Raw genomic sequence first — 10,845 nt, 5'->3', positions numbered from 1 at the left:
AGAATCCATATAAGTGTCCTCTTTGTGTCAATTCCTTTATGTCATCAAGTGGACTAAAACATAAACAGCAAATTCACTTGGGAGAGGAACCAGAGACCGACCAACCAGAGAAACCATCGTGCCTCTGCAGCAATTGTGGCAAATGCTTCCCAACTATGAAAACCCTGAGAGACCATATGAGGACCACACACGAAGAAAGAAGGCATCAGTGCTCTGTTTGTGGAGATTTTTTTATATCATTGGGTTCTCTTAAAGTTCACCAGGGAATTCACACTGGAGAGAAACGTTGTCAGGTTATCTAAAACTCCACCACGGAATTCACTCTAGAGAGAAACATTGTCAGGTTATTTTTAATAAATTTGTTAACATTTCTAAAAACCTGTTTTTGCTTTGTCATTATGGGAGTATTATTGTGTGTAGATTGATTGGGGGAACGATTTCATCCATTTTATAACAAGGCAATAACGTAACAAAATGTGGAAAAAGTCAAGGGGGTCTGAATACTTTCCAAATACACTGTATATACCTCACATGCTACCCGTAATAAGACTATGTAGTTACCATTAACAAAGACTCCGTAAAAGTGATTTAACAAAATGCAAGAGGCTATAGTTGAGTTACAGTAGAAAAGTCAAGGAAAGGTCTGAACTGCTAAAGTCAGATTTAACGTCAAATGAATGATTGACATACGAGCCATGAAGCTGAAGTTACAAAGCATTAACAAGCATTACAAGGCATTATTCTAGGCATGGTCAGAGGCGGAGAGGGGAGAGAGAAGTCCTAGCCTACAAGGCCATGCCCCCAAGACTCCTGGGGAGGAGAGAGAAGGAAGAAAAAGAAGAAGAAGAAGGAGAAGGAGACAATGAAAGAGAAGAAAGAGGGGATATGTCGGGTCTTAAAGGGAAAGGAGAAGGGTACAAGTAGGCCTTAAAGGGAAAGGAGAGGGGTACAGTGGGCCTTAAAGGAAAGGAGAAGGGTACAGTGGGCCTAAAGGGAAAGGAGAAGGGTACAGTGGGCCTTAAAGGAAAGGAGAAGGGTACAGTGGGCCTTAGAGGGAAAGGAGAAGGGGTACAGTGGGCCTTAAAGGAAAGGGAGAGGGGTACATTGGGCCTTAAAGGGAAAGGAGAAGGGTACAGTGGGCCTTAGAGGGAAAGGAGAAGGGTACAGTGGGCCTTAAAGGGAAAGGAGAGGGGTACATTGGGCCTTAAATGGAAAGGAGAAGGGTACATTGGGCCTTAAATGGAAAGGAGAAGGGTACAGTGGGCCTTAAAGGGAAATGAGAGGGGTACATTGGGCCTTAAATGGAAAGGAGAGGGGTACAGTGGGCCTTAAAGGGAAATGAGAGGGGTACAGTGGGCCTTAAAGGGAAATGAGAGGGGTACAGTGGGTCTTAAATGGAAAGGAGAAGGGTACAGTGGGCCTTAAAGGGAAAGGAGAAGAGTACAGTGGGCCTTAAAGGGAAAGGAGAAGGGTACAGTGGGCCTTAGAGGGAAAGGAGAAGGGTACAGTGGGCCTTAAAGGGAAAGGAGAGGGGTACATTGGGCCTTAAATGGAAAGGAGAAGGGTACATTGGGCCTTAAATGGAAAGGAGAAGGGTACAGTGGGCCTTAAAGGAAATGAGAGGGGTACATTGGGCCTTAAATGGAAAGGAGAGGGGGTACAGTGGGCTTTAAAGGGAAATGAGAGGGGTACAGTGGGCTTAAAAGGGAAATGAGAGGGGTACAGTGGGTCTTAAAGGGAATGGAGAAGGGTACAGTGGGCCTTAAATGGAAAGGAGAGGGGTACAGTGGGCTATGGTAGCAGGTATATTTATGTGATATGTCAGGTCTTAAAGGGAAAGGGGGGATACCTAGTCAATTGTAGCAACTGAATACATTCAACTGAAATGTGTCTTCCGCTTTTAACCCAACCCCTCTGAATCAGAGAGGTGCGGAGGGCTGCCTTAATCGACATCCAAGCTAAGACCCTTTTAAAACCATTTGACAATGAAGCTAAGACCTTTTTAGAACCATTTAAGAATGAAGCTCAGACCCTTTTAGAACCATTTGACAATGAAGCTAAGACCCTTTTAGAACCATTTGACAATGAAGCTAAGACCCTTTTAGAACCATTTGACAATGAAGCTAAGAACCTTTTTAGAACCATTTCACTGTGTTTAGGTTAACAAAAAAAAGGTGTTGACCAATAGCATTACTGTTGAGTCATCAGACCTACAGGATGTTATCACAACAGAACCTCTGCTACCCAGAGGTGTGACGGAATGGGGGTTGGAGAGCAACACAGAGAAGGCTGCATTTCTGAGAAGACAAACTCTCTTACATACAGTTGACTTGAGACACTTTGAGGTTGGGCCACCCTACAATCTCACCCACTCTGGATTATATGCATCAGCCTATAAAGCGCGGACAGCTAATCTGCCTGCAAGGAGCTTTACCTGTGAGACAGCCTACAAGGCAGCATCCTGACTGACCAGCCTCTGAGGCTGAAATCGAATCTCATAAGCCTGTCAGGAATGGTATTATCCACAAAAGCGTCCCTTATAATTATACACGTATGAGTTACGCAAGCTAAAACCAGCATAGATAACAAGCTAGCTAGCTAACAAGAGTAGCCAAGTTAGCTGCGTTGTTCCTGCATGCGATTGGCTTGCTGGTCTTGTGGGAAAGTCGGGTAGCTGCAGCCCAATAGGATGACCGGAGTACTGGGCGAGTGGGTGCTCGAAACAGAGTGGGTGGAAGGAAAGTGAATCAGCTAATTGGGCAGATTTGTTGCCACTCGAGACCGTTCAGCGTGGTGATTGGGCTACACAACGATAAGCCAGCGACCAGTGCACCGGTGTTGTATCGACATGCCTGCCGACTTGAAGTGCTTCCTACTGGGTATCACGGTCGTGTCGCCGGTGGAAGCTAACTTGGCCATTTTTTCTCTCACAATATTTTATTTCAGGTAGGATAGCAGCCTACACAAGAGATAACTAATAATGATAACCATCTAGATGTCTCCTTGATACATACATACAGTCTACTACTCAATGGGGAGGGCATGAATGGCAACAACACTGGGACTCAGTGCCCGTCTCTCCCCCTTGACCGCTCCCGCTTGACCGCTCCTCTGACCGCTCCCTTGACCGCTCCCGATTGACTGCTCCCTCCTGACCGCTCCCTCTTGACCGCTCCCTCTGACCGGCTCCCTCTTGACCGCTCCCGATTGACTGCTCCGCTTGACCAGCTCCCTCTTGACCGCTCCCCTCTTGACCGCTCCCCTCTTGACCGCTCCCTCTTGCCCGTCTCCCGCTGACCGCTCCCTGACCGCTCCCCTCTTGACCGCTCCCGATTGACTGCTCCTGCTTGACTCCCTGCTTGACAGTTGACAGCACTACTGTCCGGCAACAGCGTGGGAAGTAGCTACCTAGTAGCCAATATCAGGGTGACAGTCACAGCGTGGGAAGTAGCTACTTAGTAGCCAATATCAGGGCGACAGTCACAGTAAGCACACACATTCAACGCATGAAGCAACAGTACCCCCTTCGTCAACACTTTGAATAAAAAAAAAAACAATCTGCAGTTTTATAACTGAAATTATAAACTGGGTGGTTCCAGCCCAGAATGCTGATTGTCTGAAAGATGTGGTATATCAGACCGTATACCACGGGTATGACAAAACATTTATTTTTACTGCTCTAATTATGTTGGTAACCAGTTTATAACAGCAATAAGACACTTCGGGGGTTTGTGATATATCGCCAATATATCACGGCTAAAGGCTGTATCCAGGCACTCCGCGTTGCATCGTGCATAAGAACAGCCCTTTTCCGTGGTATATTGGCCACATACCACACACCCTCAGGCCTTATTGCTTAAAATGTACAATTATTTGTGTAAAACTAACAGTGAAATATGACTCAGACTCATCCTCTGGCTTAAAAAACAGAAGTCCAAACTCTCGAATGGTACGGTAGCTCAATGTACGGTCGTTTCCTGGTAAGAAACAGAAGAAAAACAACACTGCTCAATCAAAACCGTCTAACCTATAGCAGAGCGCTTTCCACACGCCCACTACTTTCCTTGACACACCCACTCGCCCATACTCCGGTTGCCATATTGGGAGGCAGCTACCCTCGTTCTCCTTGTGGGCGGCATGCAACCTGGGAGACAGGGCTGCCTGTCAGGCATCATTTAGGGCTTAAATGCCCCAAGCGCGCATTGTGATAAATGCAGCCATAGTGCTCCTTCATGCGAGGTGGCTATCGTGTATCTGAACAAATGAATGGATGGTGCGTGATTATCTCGGTGATCGACAAAACAACTTTTGTTATGTAGAGATCATGAGAAATAAGTTGTGATCTGGACATGAGGGAATTTTGTAAAATTCATATGTCCTCTCTGGCTTCCGTTACAGGAGTCTCTGTATAGCCTTTTCCTGTTATGAAACTAATAACTGCTAATAATATGTAGTATCTGAGGAATTATGACTTTGCTAATGTTTGCAAATGGTAGCTTAGAGAATGTTGATTTGGCCCAGGGAGACATCTGGAGAGCAGTTCTATAGGAGTCCCATAGAACAGAGGAAGTCTGTTGTGTGGAGACAGGGATTGGTCTGTGGGGAAACACCCATATCAGATGACATAGGATATATACTATGGTTTGGGATAAAGGACGGTGAGAATAGCATATTTGAATTTGGGTCGGCTGTTCTCCGGGTGTCTGCAGACATCCATAAATTGAAGCTGGAATACTCTTATATAATAAACCTTTATGATCAAAGTACAGCGTCAGCGGATTTCCTTGGTCTCACAGCATAATTAGCAACGTTTTCTCGACACAACAATTGCCTGAAGTCAGAAGTCGGAACTGCCTGCTAATATTGAGGTAATTAGACTAATCTGGCCTGGGTAGGTGTTTTTTGCACCGGTGAAAGTTGACTGCATTCGTTTTGGTACGGGCTGCCTCCCAGGCAGGTGCCAGGTGCCCTGTTCAAATGGTGCTTTCAAGACAGCTGGGAACTGAAAAAATAGGTCAAATCATGACATCAGTGATCTTCAGGTCGGAAAGTCAGAGCCCTAGAAAGATGCCAGAGTTTCCAACTTGGAATTCCCGAGTTGTAAAGCAGGTGGCAGCCACCACGAAACGACCTATGCAGATATGAGTAGATTATGTTGATAACAACTGTCGGACATCTTGGGACGTTGTCACCAAAGTTATTTTATAGCTCAATTATAGGTATGCATTAACCTGACATAGCAGGCGTCAGGGGAGGTTCTCTTCTGCACTGTTCAACCAATCCAGTAAATGTGGAGGAGGAGTTAAGATGGAGTGTCACCAAAGATTTTTATAACTAATCCAAGATACACCCCAGCCTGGTGTTTCCAATGGGAGCAAATGACGCATATTGGGCAGAACAAGCAAGGAGGTGGGCAGAGCCAAGCAGGGGCTAGCGAGATCCTATTGGCGCGTTCTAGCATGTATTTGCATATTTCCGTTAGGGAACGCCTACTCAAGTGCATGTGTGCAATTAATCAATTCGTCCTTGCGCTTCTTCTAAACAATGCAATTTTAAAAAACTTTGGCAAAAGGTCAAATTTACTGAACTTAGTCCACTCTGTTCGTAACAGATTCTTGTTTTGGGAACAGAAAACTGTATTGAGATCAAATGTTTTGGGAACAGAAAACTGTATTGAGATCAAATGTGCATTGTTGGTGGTGTCATCTTCAGGACAGGAATACCGCTTACTTAACGGAGGAATAAACACACATGTTCATCGTTGGTGTTTCTCAACCAGAACGCGGGGAATGCCCTTTCTTTTATTTTCGCACATGCGCAGTTGTACATCTCTCATAGGGCATGACTGTACCAGTGTAACAACACAATTTAATAACATATTAGTCTATATGTTAACACCCCCACTTGCTCTTATACTGTATAAGTCATATTCAACCTAACTATCAACATATTTAGCTTACAGTTATACATCTCACAAATGTCAGTTTACATTCCAAACATATAACCCAATAATTTTTCTTTTTTGAACTTCGTTACAGGTTTAGTCAAAACATCTGCAACCATGTCTGCCGTTGGACAATATTCAATACTTATTTTGCCATCACTGAGTGCAGATCAATTGAAATGATATCTGATGTCGACATGTTTACATCTCTGACGACATACTGGGTTCTTTGACAGAGCAATTGCACCTTGGTTATCTTCAAAGATTGTTACTGGTGCATATTGGCACTCACTATCCATCTCGCCCAATAACTGTACAAGGTACAAACTTTATTGTGTAGTAGCAGCCAGTGCCATGTACTCTGCTTCACATGTAGATAAAGCTACTGTTGGCTGCTTCTTAGACCTCCATGAAATAACAGGTCCACATTTAGTTAAACTAAAACAATACCCTGTTATGCTTCGTCTGTCACTTTGATCTGCTGCCCAATCAGCATCACTATATGCTACGAGGTTGAGTTTTTCCACCCCCCTTTTTGTAACACAACTCCTGATTCATTGTCCCCTTCAAGTACCTCAACACATGTTTAGCTGTTATCCAGTGTTGCTCTTTTGGTTCTGATAGGTATTGTGACAGCTTGCTGACAATCCAACTGATATCTGGTCTTGTACATGTCATCACATATATCAAGCTGCCTATCACTTCACGATACCTTTTGAATCAATAGGTTCACCATCACCATCAAAGTTTTGTTTTTGTTCACATGGTGTTGACCTTGTTTTACAGTCTGACATACCAAACCTTTCCAGTATCTTGGTTATGTACCTTGTTTGGTTCATCTTTATTTTCCCTTCACTTTGTGTAAAATCAATGCCTAGGAAATGTCTAAGCCTCCCAAGATCTTTCATCTTAAATGTTTCACTTAACATTTATTTTACACTTGTGAGTGAGTCACTATCACTAGCAGCGATAATTAGATCATCGACCCAAATTATCAAAATGATCCTTTCTGTTGCGGTTTGTTTGTTATAAACACAGTGATCAGCTGGGTTCTGTGTAAAACCATTTTCACTAAGGTGATCATGCAACATTTTGTTCCAGTTCCTTCCTGACTGTTTCAGGCCGTACAGTGACTTGTTCAGTTTGCAGACTAGTTGCTCACCTGTATCTGACCTGACTTCAAAACCCTCTGGTTGCCCCATGTACACTTCACAGTCAATAGGAGCATGTAGATATGCTGTTTTGACATCCATCTGATGTAACTCTAAGTCATACTGAGCTGCTAGCTGCATCAAAACAACGTACTGATGTCATATTTGCAGTTGGAGAAAAAGTATCCTTATAGTCTATTCCTGCCACTTGACTATACCCCTTTGCAACATATCTTGCCTTGTATGTCTCAGTCTCATCTGAATTGTTTTTGACCGCATAGACCCACCTGCCCCCCACTGCAATTTTACCCTCTGGCAGTGTGGTCAATGTGAATGTATCATTTTCCCTAAGGGAATCCATCTCCTCCTTCATAGCAGTAGCCCAAATCTCTGATTTTGGTGAAATCATTGCTTCTTTGAAGGTTTGTGGTGCATTGCACATTACTCTGTAGCAGTAGTCAACACTAGGTGGTATCTGCTCATCACACTTCACTTTACACTCATAGTCTTTTAAGTACTGAGGTTTCTTCCTCTCTCTGTCTGGATAGCGTGGACTCTGACTATCTGAAGTCTCGATTTGCACATCTTGTGTCTCTTCGAATTTTGATCTGCCATCTTGGCTTTTGGCATGGGGGATTCAAATGAGTTTGGCTTCGACTACACCTTTTGTAACGAACTTGACTAATCTGTTTTTAAGAACTTTTCCAGTGTCTGGGTAGTAGACTAGGTATGCTGGACTATTTTTATCATACCCAACAAAAATACCCTTTTCACATCTTGAGTCCAACTTTTTCTTGTTCTGTCTATATGCATAGCAAACAGATCCAAATTCTTTAAACTTTGAAAGATCAGGCTTTCTCCCAGTAAACATGTAGTGTGGAGTTTGTCCTACACGCTTATTGTAACACCTATTGCGAATCACTGCAGCAGTCATTACAGCATATGTCCACAATTTATTTGGTAGGTTGCTCTCAAGTAGCATGCATCTTGCCATTTCAAACAGTGTTCTCCAATTTCTCTCAGCGGTCCCATTTTGATGGGGTGAGTAAGGGGCTGAAGTTTCATGTCTTATGGCATTCTTACTGAGCAGTGACTGGAACTCTTTGTCTGTGTACTCTGTGCCATTATCTGACCTGACACACTTTATTTTTCCATAAGGGGCCACATCAGCAATAAACTTCTCAGTAGCTTTTACAGTATCACTCTTTGCTTTTAGGAAATACACAAAAACTACCCCTGAATAATCATCCGTAAATGCTAGAGTATATCTGAACCCATCTTTCGCCTCTGGCTCAATAGGGCCAGCCAAATCAGTGTGCACAAGCTCAAGAGCTCAGAGCTGCCAACTCTCACGCTTTCGCCGTGTGACACACGTTTTTGCCTGTTTTCACACGCACTCACGCCACACATCCAATTTCTCACGCAACAAAAATCGGTCGAGACTCGTTCGTTCCTTTTTTTCAAACTCCCCGACGGTAGATGGCGCTGATGAGCGCCACTGAACCATATGCGCTGCACCCCGAAGTTAGCGACAGAAGAAGAGATACTATTGCCGCGAAATACAACAGGAGAAGAAACGGTCACTACCTCAAGAAGTCTGATAAGAAGCTGAGCTGAGACTAGGTATGTAACAACTAAATGTCGTCCAATTGAGTACTCACTCTCTTAAACTTTAAAAACTTGAAGCTGTGTTGTGTTTCCTGACTAAGTGCTGTGGACTATGCACTTAAGAAGCTGCCACTGGAAGAGCTACTGATCAAGCACGCACAATTTGTAGATGTACGGCAGAGGGCTGAAAGTGACATCGAAGATGTCCTGTACTTGTTGAAAGGTTAGTTTTTTTTCTCTAATTATTGACTATAATCTTAGCTAAAATACCTGTGTTTTATGATGAGGTGTGTTCACTCCTAAAATGCACATGATATATTCTTATGTGGCTTCTCCTCAAAGATGTGTAGGAACTGCTGCTGGTTGATGACTATACCTAAAACGTAACAACTTGTAACTCTACTTTCATAAATAGGTTTCCCCATCTCCACCCATACCATGGGCCAGAGGAGCATGACCTTCTGGGTGAGGAGTTTCTAAATTATCAGACCATGCCAATGATATCCCTGCAGGACGAAACTGAAATGGAAAGCTTCTGGGGCTGAAATGGCAACCCGGAAGCATAAGGTAAACATTTTTTCCTTTTTGTCTTTCCTTTTGCTAGGTGTGGCTTGGCTACATCTGTTGCTTAAAATTGTTGCATGCATATATGGGTCATGCATGTTGCAAATTATGCATGTTTTTATCTGAACTTTGTTAATGGATCAACCCACAGTATACTTAAGTATTAATCTATCAAAAATCAAGGTATGTTTTTCCATTGTGTTTTGGTGCATTTTCCATAGGTGACAGGAGCCAAAGAATTCGAGAGGCTTGCTGCCGTCGCCAAGCTTGGTGTTACCCCATGCAAACGCAGATGCTGAGAGGGTGTTTTCAGTTGTGGGACTGAACAAAACCAAGAGAAGAAACAGCCTAGCATTGGATGGCACCCTGTCCTCAATAATGACCATAAAGATGGGCAATCTGGAGCCCTGCTTCAAATGGAAGCCCCCCTCCGATATCATCAAGGCCTCCAAGAAGGCCACAGGCCAGTATAACCATGCCGACAGATCATAGACAAGAGGCTCATTTGAGATGAGCCAGGTCTGCGCAGAATCGATCACCGGCGATCACCGCCCAATGCATGCTGGTTAGATTTGTGTCCGACTTGATCCCGACTTTCTCTGATGTCATGCACACGTGGGCAACGATAACCTCATGAGATCAAGGCGGCCGCAGTTCTGAGACGCAGGCAGTGCAATTGCTTTTCACCGACTGCAGGACCCAGGCGGACCCAGGACAAAATCTCACTCCAAGGTTTTTTGAAAAGTTGGCAGGTATGAGAGCTGCTTTTGCCTTTTCATCAGGCTCTCTGTTTCTGCTCTGAACAAATTTTCCCTGTGTGCAGATTTCACAGTTGAGGGTAGATTTGTCAATCTTACCTGTGATTTTCATTCCCTCTGTCACATTTTCTAACTTTGACACATCCTCAAAATTACAGTGGCCAAGAATTTTGTGCCATGTGTGAATATCATAGCACCCATGACATATATTTTCATCACTTACAGTGTTAAGATAGTAAAGTCTATCGTATTCTCGATGTCAAAAGTGGTACCGTTCTTGTGGATGAGCTTGTTACACCCTGTCGAAAGTTGACTGAAGTCCGTTGGCTGCTCGCTGCTTTAACAGAGAAAATGTCCTGTGGAAACGACGGCACGTACAGCGCCTTCGTCAGCATGGTTCTCACCAACGCACTTGTCTCTCAGGTAAACCTCCGCTGCACCCTCTCCGCGACACCATTGTTCTTGTTCCGTCAGCCAGCTCCACAGAATGTTTTTCCCGGTTTGAAAGTCTCGTCAAACTCCTTAAACTTCCCGATGTCCGTGACTATATGTGTCGTTGCTCCCGTATCAACCATCAGCCCTTTTTTGTTTCAGTCCACGAACCTGACAGTCACTTATTCTGAATGCAAATGTGTGGCCTTCAGCATCTGTTGCTTGTTTCACATTGTCTCTTCTTTTTCGTCTGCAATTTGCGTCAGTATGAGTGGAGCTCTTGCAAAAACTACACCACTGTGTCCGTTCTCTGTGCTCTCCAGTAACGGTACATTCCCGGGCCTTGTGCCCTTTCTGGCCACAGTTGAAGCAGGTTATCTCGGTCCCT

This window comes from Coregonus clupeaformis, unplaced genomic scaffold (genome assembly GCF_020615455.1).
Source record: "Coregonus clupeaformis isolate EN_2021a unplaced genomic scaffold, ASM2061545v1 scaf0093, whole genome shotgun sequence".
Taxonomy (NCBI): Eukaryota; Metazoa; Chordata; class Actinopteri; order Salmoniformes; family Salmonidae; genus Coregonus; species Coregonus clupeaformis.
The sequence above is the reverse complement of the archived record's forward strand: the minus strand, read 5'-3'. Positions refer to the sequence as shown.